The sequence below is a fragment of the Temnothorax americanus genome, unplaced genomic scaffold (genome assembly GCF_048541705.1).
Source record: "Temnothorax americanus isolate GAGA-0224 unplaced genomic scaffold, ASM4854170v1 Scaffold20, whole genome shotgun sequence".
Classification (NCBI taxonomy): domain Eukaryota; kingdom Metazoa; phylum Arthropoda; class Insecta; order Hymenoptera; family Formicidae; genus Temnothorax; species Temnothorax americanus.
Window position 1 is genome coordinate 3,512,004 of NW_027509339.1, and position 19,193 is coordinate 3,531,196.

General features: G+C 37.4%; 1 protein-coding gene across 1 annotated transcript in view; it reads left to right on the forward strand.

Moving 5' to 3' along the window:
* Positions 1-19,193, forward strand: part of Dpr1 (defective proboscis extension response 1) — a 319,413-nt gene that overhangs the window by 125,723 nt on the left and 174,497 nt on the right. The gene's annotated exons all lie outside the window — the stretch shown is intronic.

A 19,193-nucleotide genomic window follows, 5' to 3' on the forward strand; every position in this document is an offset into this window, starting at 1 on the left:
CGCGGTGCATATGCATGATCCACCACGTACTCGCGCTTATTTACACCCCATTCACCGTACCGCGCCGGCCGGCTTTAAGCGTCTATTTTCTATACGAACCGATCGGAAATCTGATAATAGTTCGCGCCAGTGGTTGCCAACCCGCAAGCTCTCGTGAAGCTTCTATCCAATTATTATCTCCCACACTTCCGAATTTAGCGGAGGCAAAAGCTCGATTGTACTCAAGTGTGAATTCTCATGTGTTTAATAAAGAAAACTAATAAAGAAAACTTTGAAGAGAAAAAATGTTTATGCTGAAGGGAAGCAGATAAAAAAAGCGCCCGATTATAAAATTTAAATTTTTTTTACGAAAGATAAACTATCGGAGAAGCTCGTCCGGTTTGTTGGGTCATACTGTATTAAACGAAACGGTGATTATATATACGACTAAAAATCGACTCTTTTCATCTATATATATCTGTTAAAAATTTTTAAAAATTTTCCTTTTTTTGTGCTTTCTTTAATATTTACTTCTTTGATATTTCCTAAAGTCTATATATATATATAAAACAAAATTAATACTATTTTGTACGCGTTGCTCAATCGATTGGAAAAGAAAGTTGTATATACATAACACGGTGCATATGCACGAGCGATCACGAGAGAAATTTCTGCATTCATTTATTCACTATCCAGATCTAAATCTCTCGAATTTATTTGAAGTTTTAACATGAAATCACTCGGCAGCTTATTAAATGGTAAAGTTAGCTTTAACGAACATGCCGATGCATTAACTTCAAAAGTTCATACATTGTATTAATAAGGTAATTGGATATTTTATTTAATAGAAACTTCATATTTTCTCTATTATCAAATTCATTGATTTGTTAAATGTCCAAACGTATAGCAGGTCTCTCATTAATTATTTTAAATTTTATTAATTTTCATATTATATCAAAAAGTCGAGTGCACTTGAAAATTATTTCGCGTGTTCTATAATTTTCACACATTCAACATCACCAATATTAACCAATTACAGTTCACCATGATATTATTAACTATGCTCGATTTTAGCAAATTAAAATTACATAGCGTATCAAAGGATTAACTTTACAAGTAAATTATATAACAATGACTTAACCCAGTTCTTGCATTCATATTTAAATTACTATATTATTCAATATATTGTCTTTTATATATTTTGTTTCCTATAATTTTAAAGGGTTAACAATTACTTCCACATGTTCGTCTTCAATTATCCCATCCAAAAAACGAATCGAACCGAATCTTCAATTCATTACTAAAGATTTGGTTGGATCTCCGTCCGCGAGATACGTTTAATTATCTCGCGAATTCGAAGACTCCCGGAAATGTCGAGTGAGTGAAAATTCATATCATGCCCGGGTGCTCTCTTCTCTATAACGAGACGCAATCTCTCGAGCTCTTTGATACGAGGAAGTAGATGCTCTCAAGTTTTTCCGCGACAATAGGACCGAACTTTAAACGAAGTCCCGCCGGCTGCGGCAATATTCCAGATGAAGAATGCAAGCCATAGCGACGTCGTCGCGACAGGCAAAACCTACCTACCTACCTGCGTTTCCGACATCGCAAAAGTTTCCGTCGCAATACATAACCAACAATTTCCCGTGAAAGGGAGTCGCGCACGCCGCGCTAAGTCCTCCGAAGTCCTTCCGATCCCGTAATTGGAGTGGAGTTTATTTTTTATGTAACGCGACACCACCGGAATGCAAATACGGAGCCGACCTGAAAGGTCGGCAGAGGTAACTTTTAACCTATCCGAGGATGCGGACACATCGAACGCGCAATGCATTAGTAATTTAGCTCGTTTTTCATCGTTATTTTTTTGTTTTTTTTCAGCGAAGCAACCGCGATAAATGAAAATGTGCTATAGATCGAAAGGCTATAGTTTGATCAGAAAATCGTATTGCAATTTTTCAAAAAAAAAAGATAAAAAGATTTTGCTATTTATTTATATTCATTTATCAAATTTTGATGAAACGAAGTTTATGTTAAATTAAATATCCGTCTTGTTAAAAGTTGAAATATTAAAAATCACTTATTTAACTGCACTTATTGTTACTTATTGCATGTATATGCCATACTTCGATGCTTTACAATTATGTAAGAATATTCCTATAAAGCAGCGATTAACGGTTATTGCGATAAATATTACCACATGCCTCATCGGTAGTCAAATTGGTACGGCACCCTTCACGGAATGAGAAAGGTTCCAGGTTCGAATCCTGGCTGAGGTAATATTTTTCGCAATAAATTTTTTACAGTTTTTAGATAATTAAATCGATTTGATTCCGGGGAGGGAAGGGTTTTACTTCCAACAATAACTGTGTTTCAAGTCCGATAAAAAATCGGCGCGCAGTTAAATAAGTTGGAAAAATATATGTATATATATTATATATATATATATATATGTATATACACACGGAAATTAATATAAAGCTGTCAAAGCTTGGACCGTTTGATTCTAATTTGATTCCTAAAGCAGCGTTTACACATATGCAATGATTAGTGGCGCCAACTGGCTGACATTCATTGGCGCCAGAAACCGTTGCCATTAAACTGGCAAACTCACAAGTGTTTACCCAGTAATGCTATTAGCGTATAATGTATAATATGGAAAATATTTAACATTTATTAATTAAACACACAGTAAATGACAGCAAGCATAATTTGCTCAAATTTTGAGGTTATATGCTTTAGCCAATAACCGCCAATAAACGCCACATATACTAGCCCCACAGTTTGTATCAAATGCACTTGCATTTTTACTGGCGCTAGTCGATTAACGCCACTAATGATTGCGTGTGTAAACTCTGCTTAAGGAACATCGATATGTTTGCTTCCGCTGATTAGCTGTTAATTAATACGAGTAGGTATAGACAATTTTTTTTTTTTTTAACATGTCAAATAGTTGTGCATGTAGCAAGTAATACAAAAAAACTTTTAAATCCTAAACTAATAAATCGGTATGTTGAAATTTTTTTGTCCAGCTGTATATCTAATTGTACTTTATTTGCGTTGCCTATATGAAAATTTTAATGCATAATACATTATCTTGGAAAACGACAATATTGTTTTTTAAACGTCGAGGGGTGCCACGATTCTTTCTTTTATAATTCTATATTTTTTATTTCATTTGCGTTTTGACTATGTAAAAATTATCCTTATTGATCCCCGAAACATTTTATTTAAACTGAACATATTACCGGCGAATTCATACGGAGGTAAAAAATGCACGATTGAGAAGATTTGCGAATTAATCTACCGGGTCTCATTTTCTATGGATCTCAATTTAATCCACCTAACATCTAGGAACCGATCGATCATACAGATGTAAAATACGTTTATTGTATATCGTGAAAACGGCTGCGTGCCAACTGAAAACAGAATAACACTACAATGAAACATTAACTGTAAAATTGAAAGCAAACTCCGGTCCATTTGAAATCAAAGCTGAATTCTTGTTGTCGAACGAGTGAAAATGCATTTCAAACGCAAAATAAAAAATTTCCGTGCGCGCTGGTACACTTCAATTTCGCCTTTCGTACGTAAACACTCGGTCTGTACGGTCTGCTAGCGGCTTTTTATTGGATCTCGAAATGAGATTCCTTTGAAAGAAAAAATACAGTTTTGGAATAGACGTCGGCAGCACTGTAGTTAATCAATTTGAAAGCGCGTGCAGTTATATCACTTTTAATAAAATTATATATAATATGTTCTTTATGTACGAGCTACCGACGTGAAAAAATTACTAACTGAATATCTTTTGAGACACTTATTTATATTCTAAGAAAGAGATGTATTAACTAAATGAAACGAGATTAATTAATGGCGGTAACAGACTTTCATAGCCATAAAAGTATATTAGTCTTATAAGACTGGATGGGCTATGATTCCCTGGAAATGATAACCTACTAATATTTCATAAAATATACATTTCTTTTTTTTTCAATGTTCAAATGTCATAATGTATGACCAAAAAATCGAAAAATACATGTGTTCTTAAAAATTTGTAAATTTCTATCCATCTCCATTAAGAACTTTTATATCAATATGCAATTTCTTTTGTCATTTACACCAATATGTTAATAAAAATTTGACTTTTTGCCATTTTTTCAATCTTTCCGACCATTCACATAATTATTCGACGGAACGAAATTGACCTCAGGATAGTCTCTTTGAAGGGATTGCATATTTTGCCCATTCCAAATTGAGATCTGGGGAAGAATGTCCCGAGATCGCGGCCCCGTCATAAGATTATGAAGATTAATTAACTGCAGAAACTATGCTGTCGTGCGCCAACGTCACTAAATTGAATCTCGGGTGGGTTCCTGATTTATGGCGCCACTGCATCGAAACTTTTTCCCGCGAAACGCCTGGATTTGCATCGCATTAAGATTCACGGTCTATCATTCACGGAGAAAAAGAACCTGCCGTTTGTACTTAACTTCTTCCAACAGGCGCCCTTCGAGGGCAATCTCGACTTCTCTTCCTTTTAATTTCATTGGAAATTCGTGTCTCTCTTTTCAAAAAAATAAGTAAAATAAAACATTTAATATTAAATATTGCAATACTATTTATTTGTTTTCAATTTCAGTAGATTTCACTTATTGAAGTCTTACAAGAATAACACACTTTTCATTTAATATTTATTTTTTTTATCAGAACAGGAAAAAAATGCACAAATTCTGATGCACGCTTTAACGTCACTATATCAACGCACAAAAGTTTTCATTAGAAATCACGCAAAAGCTCTATCGACAGTAGAACTGTGAAAGCAGCATTAATTGGGATTGCAATGCTACGATTCATTCAATTTCATTACACGGTTTAATTACCGTGATATGGTAATAATGTGGCTATTAATTACTTTTCACATTCGTTATAAACTAATGCGATACTCTAGTTTGATTTAATGAATGAAGTTTCGACGAAATATAAATGGAATAATTTATGAGAGGAAGTGTTATAGTGATTAATTCGTGTATATATTACTTAATACAGGATACGTATAAAATCGCTCTCAATTACGATAAACTTTGCAAGTTTCATGGGAGAAAATTATTTGCAATATATTACTCAGCGAATGCTTGAGTGATCAAGTACGGTTTTCAATCACGAATATTTCAATCCATATACATTTTGTCTGTCAGTTCATTTAAATGTTTTTACACATGTTTTTTATCTCGATGTAATATTGCATAATAGTATATAATGTTCAAGTAATGGAGATGCATCCATTAAACTGCAATGACCGTTTCTTCATCGATCCTAGAAGATGGATGTGACAGTATTAAAGCAATAAAGACACTTCTGTCAAGCGTGCTCTTTTGTTGATCAAAGGTTAATAATATGATGGACTAAAAATGTAATCCTCGTAATATATTATTGATTCTTAGACTAATGTAACAATGTTTCAAATTTGCGATGTACTATCGTTTATTCTTGTTAGAAATAAGTCAGAATAAGTTAGAAATAAGTTCAAGAATTTAAGGCTTCATCTATTTAACGATTATTTAAAGACCGTGAAATAAATAAATTTAGAATCAGAATATCAAAATGTTGCAACCGAGATAATACCAGTATCTAATTTATAAATTCATATCTACATATATCCGACTGAGAGCATAGTTGTTCTAATTTTATCCATAGATCGCGCAAAAACTGCAGCAAACTCGAAGCAAAAAATTCTGACGTTATTACAGAGTCGATCCGATAGTTTATTTTAAGAAGACTTATAGGATATATATATACTAGACGATATACATCATAATAGAAAATAGAAAAAAGCTTATAGATGAGTTGCAAAAATAAAGTACTTTAATAACCCAAATATTTTCGATATTAATAAAGAATGTCTGTTAATTTGAGAAGAAATAGCAATGCGGAAAGAATTACTTTTAATTAAAAATGCTTTACATCTCTTGCACATATATTATATGTACACTGTGTTTTACAAATGCTATATCATTAATTTATATAATTAGCATGTCATCAATACGTAGGACTTAATAGACCACTTTATGTGTCACACTTCTCCATCGGCTGCCCATAAAACATGATACGAATAACGATGCTATGCTACTTTCATTGTTATTACTTGAGGAATTGTCGGCATTTATCTTCACTTCCCGCGAATCGAAAGAACGCAAACTCTCGTACGTCTCTATAAAGATCGAAGATCTGAAAACGAAGATTCCCGCGTTTGTAGCTATACTCCCATTGTGATTCTGTCGCCTTTTCTTCGCCGGCACTCAACGACATGCCTTCGTCCCGACTGCATTTACCCGACATCGCAAGATATAACAGTTCGACCGAAGATTTCGTCGTGGAGAACTTTAAACCCCCTCGCAATCTGGATTTTGTTTTCGGCGCCGGCCGTGCAAAACGACACGCTAGGGAACCACGAAAGTTTTCAGTCCGCGAGACGCCACCGTGAATTTTCTCCCCTGACGCAAATTTACCCCTTGCTAGCGACGCACATTGACAGAAAAACAAGTACATTTTTCGTCCGATCGTTTCGTAACTTAACGTTTTATGCAAGAGATATGCACTATATATTTTAAAAGAATATACATATCAGTCGGAAGAAAAGATATTAAGACACAGATTATGACACAAAATGTGTATCTCTTCCTCTTGTATATAATTATTTAAAATTATTTAAAAATATATCAATTAAATGCGTTATACATATGATTAACAAATAATGAATTAGTAAAATTGCGAAATTGCCAAATATTTCATACGTCTGGAATTTTATTTATTTTATTAACCATCGGATCTCTTCTTTGAACGTTAAAGGATTCATAATAATATAATGTAATGCATGTAATGTAAACACAACATTAAAAACTTTTAATTCATTAATTATGCCAAAATTTAATTTCGGAAGAGATTACATTTATCACATACGGAAAAAATATATTACAAGCTAGGAAACGAAAAGTGGAGCTGACATTTCTCAACTACAGGAAACTACGAAACGCTCTGTATATACGCATGCTCTCAACTAAACGATTTCTCTTAATTTCGCGAAGCGACGCCCGTAAATAGAAAACAAACAAACGGATAACAGTCTCGTCGCGGCCCGTCGGGCGAATTTAACGATGGGGCGCCACGCGAGTGGATATGTTAAACTAGATTTTTCGCGTTTTTTTTCTCTTGTTTTTTGCGTCAGTGTGAAGTGTAGAACAGTTTAACTAGATTCGTCGCAATTTGCAAAAATAAAGCGATGCAAATAAAACATAATCGTAATAGAAAAGTGGGAAAAACCAATGTTTATCAAAAAATTGAGAAAGAAAAAACAAGCAATGTAAACATGTGTCTATACAAAGGCTTGATTTTCGAATAATATGAAATAATACATTGAAAAGTCTTCTCAGACTGTTTAAGAAAAACATTTTAAACATTTTTGTCATAATTTAAGTAATAAAAAGTTTAATTTGATATAAACACATTGTGCAAAAATAAAAAACTAATATGATTTAAGAGCAATATACTCAGAGATGCATTTATGTTCGAATTTTTTATTTAATGTAGAGGATCCGTCTTAAATTTATGACGCCTATCTTTTTTATTACCGTGTATACGTGCATATATATGATGCATTTATAGCACCAATATGTAAGAAATAACATTTATTAAAGTCATAAAAAAAATCAATATGCTATGATAGAAATAAGCTTTTTTTAATGTCCAATATAGCAATATATAAAAACAAAATTCAATGAATAATTTTACCAATGTAATGACGATAAAAATCAAATAAATGTTTTGCAAATTATCGTGTAATGACGTTCGCCCACAATAAATGTTTTATAAATATTTTATAACCATTAAACGTCTGTTTTATTAAAAATATCACGTATTCCACGAACAAATATCTTTCATAAATTGAGATAAAATTTACCCAAATGACAGAAAATTGTATTATCCGGATATTATCATAATGTAGAAATAATGTAAATTATGATTAACTTATAAATCAAAAAGTAAAACATCAATAAAATCCGATAAAATCTAATAATATGCAATCAATAATTATCTACATTCTCTCGCGCAGGAAGGAATTTTTATGAATTAAAGGTCTCTCTTTTTCTGCATCTCTTCTCCGACTTGTGCACGAGTTTTATCATTTTCGATATAAACAAGATATCAAAAAATTTATATATTTTATTTTCAATAAGCGACCATTGCAGATAACGCGTATATAATGATAATCCCGAGTCGAGTTTAAAATTTATTGGCACTCGCAAATTGCAATTGGGTTCCTGTATTCTCTTTTATTTCGAGAAACGTCAAATGATAAAACGGAGAAAAATTAACGGTCGACCTATATCAGCTTTAAATCAGGTATCGAACCGTGCGCTATATAGAAAGCAAGCATAAGAGGAATTTATATTAGTGCCGTGGGAAGAGATCCGTGGTACTCAAATCGCGATAACGTCTTCGTGGCTTCATTAACTTTTATTAACAAATAAAATCCACGAAGAGTTTAATTTAATTATATAAACTATATTAAAAAATACTGTATTGCATCTAAAATATAAGAGAAGTAATAAACTGATAATACAATATAATAATATGTCTACTTTTTCAACTACCATTTCATAAAAGATGTAAATATATTCTTTGATAGCTAATAAGAGTGTTCACCTATTGTGAATCTAAAAGCTCAAAATCGACGATTCTATAAGCCTTACGTGAATTGTCGTCGTTATCAATTTGTCCGCAAGCTTCTAACCGATTATGTAATAGACAAATGAGAGAGCTGTAAGAGCTTTAAAGTGAATAGTGGAACATCGCGACTGCTTTGTTATCTTATACGGCACTAAAACACCAGATTCATTCGCAGTAAACTACATTTAAATAACCATTTTGCCCATTCATTTTCATAGTACACCACAGATAACAAAAATTTGCCAGCGGGTGATCCGGAGTTCTCCCTGGTGCAGTTGAATGCCGTGATAAAAAAAAAGTCCAAAAAAATTGTATACGATTACGCAATTCGCGCGGCGAACGCGCGCGTAAAATGCCGGCACGAGCGTAAAGAAGAGTCCCGTGGGAGAGCTGAGAGCTACTGATGTATACGCCGCGAGATCATAATTCATTGCGGCTGTACGTGCACGGGACGTATTGTGAATACCTTAGATATAGTTCACTTCATTTCACCTCCATCGCTTTATCATTAAATATTACCGGACTTATATATCGCGGGAGCTCTGCTCGCTCGAGCAATCCACAGCGATTTCATTGTTCGCGTTTCGCGGCCTTTACACTCATCAACATTATTATACGGATGTGTACGATTTCGTCTCACGTTCGCGCACCGAATAGCGAATCCTCGATTCCTCGCGGCAAACGGGAAATAATATACATAAGCTGTCAAGTATACATATATGTGCAGCAAGATGTCTTGAGTCTACCAACCGCAAAGTACCACGGACCGAACTAAGAGGAACAGTAATTATTTCATTGCTAAGAGGTATTACTATTATGTTATAGAATAGTTCTGGAGTTTTATTTAATCTTGACTTGCCACACATATTAATTTCACTTTTTATTTCGCGACTTGGCAAAAATTTGAGTTAAACCGAAAATCTGTAACTTAATCTTTCAAAATTAAAACGCTTTGTTGTCAAATCCTCGTCGATCTTCTTACAAGAGCGCTTTGATTTCATCAAGTTTGAATCTGTTAAATTATCTATATTTCGAAGGATAGCTTAGTACAATTAGTCATGTTGTATGATAGACTTATAGTAGACAAGTTATACGAGAAGCAAAACGTATACATGAGCAGCATCCTACTATTAGAGAAAACTGAAGTTAACTTACTTCAGTAGGTAACTTTAGCATGAGACTCCTATTTGCTAACCCTTTGTCGACCCTATTTGCCAACCCCAATGTTCAATATTAGACACCTCGTTAATGAAGTATCGAGTTAAATATTTACGGAAGACAACATTCACGGTGTACCAATCGGACGATAGGTTTCTACTCATTTATCCATGTAAAGCATAATTCATTATGTATATGCATGATATCGTGCATGATATACATCCTTAACTCTACTGCTCCTTTCGGATCTATTTATTCATATTCATTTTCAAATGCAAAATTCTGTGCAGCACCTAATACATTTAAATTCCATTTTTTATCTTAGTTTCCCATTTCTAAATACATATGGCAAAAAAGTAAAAATATTATATCGTATTAAAACTATATTATGAAACATTTAAAAGTAAATTTAAACTTGAATTAAAAATTTATAAAGATTTCGCATTGCAATCTATAATTCCACATTAATAAATTAATATTTTAAACTGCCTTTAAGAAGAAAAGTCAATTAACCTAGCTCTTATTTAGCTGATATCATCTCGAATAATTCAAACGACATTCTCACGGCAACAGTGTCAATTCAGTGCTGTAACGACGACAACGGTTTGCTTGTCTCACTCGCGTTGACGGTAAAACGTGCACACGTACGAATAAAGAGCGTCTACATCGCGGAGATACGTATTACGGAAAGTTCGGGTTTTCAGGGTGTCGTGTTTAGTGGCGATAAATTTCGGGGTTTGTACCTTAAGACGACCGACTGCACACATGCACACGCATGTGCCTACATATATACGATCGCGCGCTAGTATTGGTACGGCTGTTACAAAGACACCGCGAGAGCAACACGACACAAATTTTCCGTCACGGCAGCTTACGAGAACATATTTAAGATGTCCTTTCTGCGCGTTCTCATAATCTCCCCAATTTTCATTAGCGCGCGCGTAATCCTTATCGAGGAACACGTTTTTCATCCTTTTAACCCAATCCTTTTACCCAATTATATACTTACGATAATTTATTGCGAATCGCGAACTCTCTTGCACTGCAGAATACGAACCTTCCCCAGTCGTACTATTAAATATAATGAAAATAATTGGGAAAAAAATCGCGATAGAAGTGAAGAAAACTGCATATATTATTTTATCGAGTATTAAGTTATATTAAAATCATTCTTTACTATAACGCTGCATAATCATCTCTACTGATATGATATAATTCTATGTCACGGTATTTCATTATTGTAATCATATATCTTCAATATACGTGAATATATCGCATGTCGCGATTCATTGTCGCGATTACCTACCTTCAAAGAACTTGCGAAAGCGAGTCCCTAAAGACATCCGTTCGCGAATATGCGACGTAACGACAACAAGAACGTTGCTCGATTTCGTACACGATAGCACGCGAGTTAACATACTCGATGTGAACTGCGAACGAGCAAGATCTTGTACATAACTCGGATAATTGCGTTACGAGTTTAACCGTCCTAACGAGAATAACGCTAACGATTTCTCGTCGGAGTTTGTACGGCACTCCTCATTACGGGGTGAACGCGTTGCGTCCTTTTAAACAGCGCGTCCCAGGTGTATTTCCCGCGCTCTCTTTCTCTTTCCTACTCACAAGACCCGCGTAAAAGCAGTGCTTCTGCCGCTCCGGGACAAAGCGGAGTCAAGAAAGATGTCAGAATAGCGTTTCCGCGCTTTAATCCGTAACGCGCCGCGCCGCAGGCTCGTTTCCCAGCGAACGCGAACGTATACGGATCAACAAAAGCAGCGTTTCAGGCATTTACGGCGGCACGGGCATGGCGGCGGACAGGAGAAAAAGAGAATGCCAAGAGGCTGCATCTCATAGAGATTTGGCGGCGTTCCGCGAGATAAACGCGTTGAGAATAATGCTCGCCACCTTTACCGCCCCTTCGCTCGCGATGGCTCTCGCGGTAAATTCATGTACCTACGTGTCTTTCATTCGAACGTCAACGTGAAGACGAAAAAAAGATTGGACAAGCATTTTTAATACGGCCAAAGGTGCCTCAATGGTGTCTCCAAATCATTATGCGCGATCAAAAAATGTTCACAACACTCACGATTGAAAAGATAAAATTAAAAGATAAGATTAGAAGATAAGACCATTACATTAGAGTAACGCAGTTATAAGTGAAAATGAATTAGAAAATAAGATATGTAAAAAGTACAAGAGCGGAATATCTAATTTTGCGTAAGATTGAGTAAGAAAAGCGTATAAAGTAACTTTACATAGCACTCATTGCCAGTATCGATTAAATTATATACCGCGAGATGAATTAATGTGGAAAGAAAAACGAAAATTATTATACCAGAATTTATTAACGTTACTTTTAGATCGTTTTCCTTCAGACATTTTAATATTACTAAGCGTATTACATTCACATATAAATTACGAGACATTTTATCATAAAACTCGCGACTTTCATCACGTTTTAGTCTCATTATTCTATCGTAAATGATTTTCTCGTTTTGAATTAAGAACCGCTCGCCAAGACATTTTCTGATAATTTCATGAATAACGCACTCGTAATTGCATAAGGTTTAGTTTTAAAATGATTAATTAATCTGTCAATGTAACATACCTTTGATAATCTTCTTTCCTAAATTGTCAATGTTTCTGTCATAAAGTCGCGAGCGTCATTACCGTATTATTTTAAGCGTTATAAAAATAATTAATTCTCTCAACCAATTAAAAAGAATTGCATTAATTACTCCCGAAAAAATTTGCAAATTCGCGCAAAACGATCGCAACTTTTCATGGAAAAAAAAACAACCCCGGTCACGTAGTTATAACTTTTTCTCAACCCAGTAACGCGTAACGTTCGTCACCAACGCATTGAGGCCGGTAGATCCGAATTCTGGCGTATATCCAAATTTGCGACAAATTTGCAGAATTTCGACGGCAAATTGAAAGAATGCGGCCACGTGTGAGCAGCGCGCGAAAAATTGCGCAAACGGAATCTCCGGGGCGGGCAGTGGATATATACGTATAGCGTATCCCGGGTAAATTTCGGGACGAGTGCAGGCGCACACGGACGGTCATGCGATCCCTCTCAATTTAATATAACTGCTTTATAGGGACATTCGAAACGTATGACTTCATATACCGGGGATACGCGCGAGCAATTACAATCGCAATCGCTGCGCCGGTGCCGCCGCAAATTATTTTCGTCCCGGCGCATAAATCACCCCGGTAACGCCCGGCGCGATGCGCGCAATCATTGTCAAAATAAAATTTCCCCCGTTGCTGCCGCGGCGCGCACCGTAATGCACTGCGCGAGCTAATTAGCGATAACCGTAATACACCGATCATCGGATCGCGACTGCACCCCCCGCTCTTGTCCCGAGTTAACCAGGTTAACGTCGAGTTGCGGGCAATCGCGAAAGAAAGGTGGAAAAAAATAAAAATAAAAACGGTGATTATCGACAGTTTGCTGGCCTCGAGTTTCCAATAACGATATGTTAAAATCGCAGCGTGGAATGAATGATACGCGAGATGCTTTTGCATAACTGCCCGCTGTTGTCAGAGATTATCAGGAAGTGCCATTAGCGAGCAATTTTTAACTTAAAACAAAAATGGAAAAATTATTTATAAATTATGAGAATCGCGAGAGCTTTGTAACGGAATGTATGTCTCTCATAATTCAAACGCGCGCATAACGCTCAGGTAATGTTAAATAAAATACCGTGAAGGAAGTCGAGTTAAAATTTAATTAAAGAGAATGGATCACCCGCGCACGTGTGTGGATTCATATTTATACGTATCAATATATTTTGTGACATCGTAAGTTCGGTTTTAGAGATAGAGATATAATGTCTCCACTAAAGTTCATGAATCTCTTACACGCGACATAATATAATTTCGAGAGAAACAAATGCCTCTCATTAAAAATCTGTGTCAAATTATGCTCAACTATTTATACCGATGGACCAAGCTTGAGAGGCGGAGGGAATCGCACGCAAGCCAGCACAAAATAAAACGTGCGATAAAAAGAACAATGAAATACCACTTACCAAGACGTTGCGCAAAAATCAGACCTGCAACCCTGATGCTGCAACATCCGAGAACGAAGATCTCGTATCCATCTGTAAGAAAAAACATAAAAACATATTTAACAAAAATTCTCTCTATTTACGCGGCGCGAAATTACTCCAGCAGCTTCGAAATTAATTAAAAATTGTAGCAATGATTACATTTCGCTTCAAAAGCTTATCCCCGTTAATTGGCACGAAACTAAAAAGAAAACTGTGCTTCTTTGACGACTGATTTGTACGCAAGTCCGACTCTCGTTATCATTTTCTAAAATTTATATGTGTAATTGAAAGAGAACCGATAAAACACGTGCATTGCAGGGGGAAAGGATATACTTTTAAAAAGCAATCGATAAAAACGAATATAAATTGTAATTATATCGCTAATAAATAAAAGTGGCAAAGTCGCAGCTTAGACGAGAAATAAACGACGAGACATAAAAACTCACCAGCCAATGTGTCATCCTGTCGATCCGAGCTCCTTCGCCGTCGACGGGAATCACTCGCACTATATCGGACGCGAAAAACATGACTAATTACCGCGCGCGTTAATTAGCCGCCACTCGGCACTTTATTCGGCGATGCACTTCGAGCGTGTAAATAACGCGATCGGTACGCGATAACTCCGCTCGTCAATTCGCCCGGCACTCCCGATTGCCCCCCGTAGCCCGAAGCTCCGTCGCACGCTCGTGACGTGTATTTCGCAACTGAAAAATTCAAAAGATATCTCGCGCAAGATGGCGGCGCAACTACTGATCCACGTACCGCGAACGGCTGTTATGCGAAACCGATATCTCGCCACGTTCATCACTCGCTATCGTTGACGCTCGGTCGCGCTTACGATGCTTTCTACGTAATTAGCCCGAGACGAATAGAACTTTGATGAAACGGAGTACGGAAGTACGGAGTTTTTCCGATCGCTTTCGATCGCACGGGGGAAACGTCGTCGGCTCCGGGCTTGGCTCGACGCAACGGGGCGCGATCACTCGCGACTCGCGAGGCGCGCTAATTGTAAGCCGAGTATACATATTACGACGATTGCCCGTCGTTACTCCCGACGCCGACGTCGCCGATACGCGTTCGAGGAACGCGGACTCCACGTTTGAGAATCGGAGCAAAGAACGCGAAGGTACGGGACCGCTTCGACACGAAACGACGCGCGCGTGCCGGCAGAATATCGGATATTGAATTACACGGAGTCTCGATGAATCGTGATACAGACACCGTATACCTTTTCATCGACCATTGCTACGGTCGAGAACGATCGCACGCCTCTAAATTATGCGCTACGATATAATCTTCATCAGTCCTCGATACCTTTCGGCGGTTTCGGCTTCGGCGCCCGCCGCTCCGCGCTCGTTTGCGGGCTACTTTGCCCGAGCCCGGGGAGAGTGTGACGTATGACCCCAGGCACAGGCCTCGCAGCAGCGGTAACGCAGCGCAAAGTGGGGAAAGTGGGGGGGGGAGGAGAGGCGTCTTCTCGGAATCGGCTCGAGTCGCGCGAGGCCCGAGGCTACGTGCGATTCAAAACAAGCAATTAAGCTCTCGACGCTGCCGGCTGGCGACGGGTCGAATATCAAAATAAAATTGTTTCAATTAAATCTTTGAGAATCTCTGAGGCAAAAAAAAAAGCGCGAAAGTGCGGGACCGCGCGATCCCGCTTCGACACGAAACGAAGCGTGTGCCAATGGAATTGACGACAAATTACGCAGTCTCGATAGATTGTGATATAGATACCGTATAGTTATTTCACTGACCATCGCGACGCTCGAGAACGATCGTACGCTTCTAAATTAAGTAAGTACGCGTTACGATATAATCTTCATCAGTCCTCGATACCTTTCGGCGGTTTCGGCGCCCGTCGCTCCGCGCTCGTTTGCGTGCTACTTTGCCCGGGCCCGGGGAGAGTGTGACGTATGACCCAGGCACAGGCCTCGCAGCAGCGGTAACGCAGCGCAAAGTGGGGGAAGTGGGGGGGGAGAGGCGTCTTCTCGGAATCGGCTCGAGCGAGCTCGAGGCCCCTGGCCCGAGGCTCGACTAAGTACGCGATTCAAAACAAACAACTTTTCGACGCAGCCGGCTTGTCGAGGAGCCGAATATCCAAATAAAATTGTTTGAAATAAATCTGCTTCTTTTAACTGTCTCCTTGCTTTTTCGCGCGCACGCAGAATGAAACACATACATATTCAGGCTTTAGAGACGAGAGAGAGAGAGAGAGAGAGAGAGAGAGAGAGAGAGAGAGAGAGAGGAGCAGGGAATGCGCGGGAGGTGTGACAAATAAAATGAACAAACTTATCGCACATACATGTAATAGCGTTTTTTCTTGGCTGCACTATTGCCCACTAGTGCAACACTAGTGCAACATTAATGCAACGCTATTGGGTAGTGCAGGGCAGTGCAAGGCGATAGTGCAGCCAAGAAAAAACGCTATAACTTAATTGCGTGATTTCGCATATATCGCTTAATATCTAGTTCAAATAGAATTCTGTGTTTCAGTTTACCTACTAGTTTCATTCAGTTGCATATTTGAATAATATAATGGGTATCCGAAATAATTAATAGATGATTATTCAAATTCAAATGCTTCAATTATCTAATAATCCGAAATATACAAAAAGGTGAATCCGCGAATTTAGGTTTGAACTATTAAAAATTACCTGCAAAATACAAAATGCAAAATTCATTAAAGTTACGTGTAATTTTTATATTATTATATTATACATTTATATATAAATGATGATTTGGTCTGAAGAATATGTTACGATAGTACTTCAACTTTTTGAAATACAGAAATACTTGTGTTTCTCGATTTTAATGAAGAAATAGTAATTGGTTTACAATTTAACTGCAACGATACTTTTCGCCGTGAAAAATATTCTTTTATAATTAAAAATATATACTAAATAAAGTTTAGCTAACTTAACCGTTATTTTACGTTACTTTTTGGATAGTTCGATTTTTCGTGTATTATATGAAAATCCAAATTCATCATGAAATTAATTGAATAATTCGATAAATTAATTATTTGAATATATTTGTAAATTTGACTTTAATATCGGTTTAATGAAATACATGTTCCGCGTTTGTGTGTTTTTAATAAATACATGTTTAAAAATTGAAAACACAAATCTCTATGGCTTTTCGAAAACAGATTGAAACAATAATTTGAATATAGAACAGTAACGTTAATAGTAATAAAAGCGAATGAAAATATCGTTTTGTACGCGTGTTGAGAGAGAGAGAGAGAGAGAGAGAGATATCAGATTTATAATATTAAATATATAAATAAAAAAGATATCTTCGTGCAATAAATATTCGGTGTACAAATAATGAAAGAGTTTACGATGACGCAAATCATTCAACGGTAATCGAATAAGCGTATAGGAACGGATTTATTTCGCTTTATTCCAAACGTATCGTATTTCTAATAAAATTTTCCGCATTTCTGTAATCATGTTTCATGTTTCTATAATACGGATATATAAACCATTAATCGTTTGCAGAGTCGTCAAAGTATTAACCATAAGACTCAAAGATAAAAATAAAAATGTCGAAAACTAGAAAGCGAAGTTCATGGAGAGCATGCGAGAAAAATATTTTTCGTCTCGAAATTTGTTCAAACACTTTCGGTTTTATTTTTGTTTCGAGCTTTTAATTAGTTACCTTCGTTATATGACATTATCAACTAACGACAGAAAAAAGAAAAAGAGAAAGAGAGAGAGAGAGAAAGTGAAGGAGAAGGAGGAAATAAAATAAAGATTCGAATATAAAGTTAGAGAAAATTATGCGTATTATTAGCTGTTGAAATATATGCGATAAACTTCGCTTTCTAGCTTTCGACACTACTATTTTTACATATCTTTGAATGGGTACTATTTCATTTGTCGTACGACTAACTTTTCAACCGTGTTGATTGGTTACGAGATAGAAAAGTTCTCAAGTCTCGAGAAATTAGCCAATCGATACGCTTGAAAATTTTGCCGTACGATACATGAAATAGCAGCCTTAAGGCGCGTACGTTCCCGATTCAAGCAACGCGATTGGTCGAAATTTTACTGTTACCGTTACGAAAAACTGCGTGGCTTTATGATTAATACTTTGACACTTCTGCAGTCTGATTTATACATATCTCCGTATTAGAAAAACACGAAATATATATGCGATATTATGACGTTGTCGTTATGCACGGGACGCTCGACGCTAGCCGGGAGAATACCGGGAATTTCGGCGAACGCGCGACTGTTATTATTATTTTGACCAGCGCGGTCGCGCGCTACCCGCTTGCTTACAGTAGTCGTCTGTCGTACTAAGTCGCAGTACTCGCAGTGTTCCGCGAGAGTACGAAGGAATCGGAGCCTCAGCCTCGGCGCGATCGCTCCGCTTCGTCGCGCATTCCGGCGTATCGGAGGCGAGTCTGAAAGTCGAATTTCGCGAGTGATTGTTGTTCGAGACATCAATTAGTACATACAATCACGATTAACGGCGTTTCTCTGCGTTCGAGCGAGCGCGGAGCGTCGCGTCGCGGCGAAAACGCTCCAAAATGTTCGCGATCGCCTTGCGCCATTTTTTTTCTTGTCAGAAAAACGATATACGCGGAGATATTCGGACGCATCGTGCTCGCTGCGAAACGTATCGCGGTCGAGCGCCGGAGCGAGAGAGCGAGTGTCGAGTGAAATTTACGGGCCGATAATAACTATTCCTCGTGCATGGCACGGGTCGGCGATTATACGTTACGAGCAGTTACGAGCCGGCGAAATGCCGCGTAACGGCGTGAAGTTTGCCGACGATGGCGATAGCTTCAAATCTTTCGCACGTTCGAGTGAGTCGCGAGTCGCGATGATCGGCCCGGCCGGCCGCGGAAATGTCGGGAGTGCCGTGTGAATTAACGGGCGGTCGTTACGTGTGGACGTTTATCGGCTCGCGCGAGCATAATTAGCCGATTTTTCGATCGACTTGCGTCACCGTGAGTGAACAGAATTGAAACTCATCGGAACAATGGAGTCGTCAGCGAGATGTCGAGGATTCAGCGATTTCCCCGATCTGTGAGTAAATTAATAATACATCACGTTCGCGTAAGCGATTGTATCTGTAATTATATACATCGTGATTACACACGTTGCAAATAAAATCAAATGAATAATTGTGGTTGTAAGAGCGATATAAATTATAAATTATAAACACGGGAATATATATCGAATTAACCTCGTGCTTCATTTTATATATTTTATCGCGTGCGAAGCGTATAACGTTTTATTGTCGTAAAAGAGATTTAATAAC